This window comes from Octodon degus, unplaced genomic scaffold (genome assembly GCF_000260255.1).
Source record: "Octodon degus isolate 3935 unplaced genomic scaffold, OctDeg1.0 scaffold00056, whole genome shotgun sequence".
NCBI classification, from domain to species: domain Eukaryota; kingdom Metazoa; phylum Chordata; class Mammalia; order Rodentia; family Octodontidae; genus Octodon; species Octodon degus.
This window is the reverse complement of record NW_004524632.1, coordinates 8,537,117-8,538,081: the sequence shown is the minus strand read 5'-3', so window position 1 is coordinate 8,538,081 and position 965 is coordinate 8,537,117.

Here is a 965-nt window from a genome sequence, read left to right as displayed (position 1 = left end):
ATATATATATATGTAATATGTAATGTTTGGGGGCCAGGGTATAGCTCAGCAGCACAATGCCTGCCTGGCAGGCATGAGGTCCTGAGATTGATTCCAGAAGAGAAGAGGGGGTTATGGTTTGGGTTTGAGACAGGGTTTCACTGTGTAGTTGAGGGTGGCCTTGAACTCACTTTGTAACCCAGACTAACCCAGGCATGCCTTTCTGCCTCAGCCTCTCAAGTGCTATGCTGGGATGACAGACATGCCACCAGACTGGGCTTTTTTTTCCTGTCTTGTTTTTGAGACAGGATCTCATTGTACATACCAGGCTGGCCTCCAACTCACCAGAAGTCATCTCGACTCGGCCTCCTGAGTGCTGTGATGATCGGTTTGTACCATGACATCTGGTGGAAAGCTAAAATTAAAATTTTTTAAAATATAGGGGCTAAGGGGTGGGGAGATGGCTCAGTGGAATAAGCACTTCCCTGGCAAGCGCAAGGGCCTGAGTTCAATCCCCGGTTCCAAATGAATGAATGAATGAATGAATGAATGAATGAATGAATGAATGAATGAATGAATGAATGGGCCAGGGACATAGCTCAGCGGCACAAGGTCCTGAGTTTTATTCCAGGTACAAAAAATTTAAAGTATGTATAGTACGTCGGACATGATAGCACATGCCTATTATTCCTAGCACTGGGGAGGCTGAGGCAGAAGGAGCACCATGAGTTTGAGGCCAGCCTGTTATATTTTGAGTTCCTGTCTCAAAAACAACAAGGGTAGGCCAGGTAGCTCAGCGGACTAAAGCACCTGCTTAGGCAGAGCACAGCCCCTGGGGTTGGATCCCTGATTTGCCTTGTGTTGCACTGAGACGGCATTGAGACTGGGCGTGGTGTGTGCGCCTGGAATCCCAGGGCTTGGGAGGCTGAAAAGAGAAAGGCTGCCTACAAATCCGATCTGCGTAATGAGACCCGTAACAACTAAAT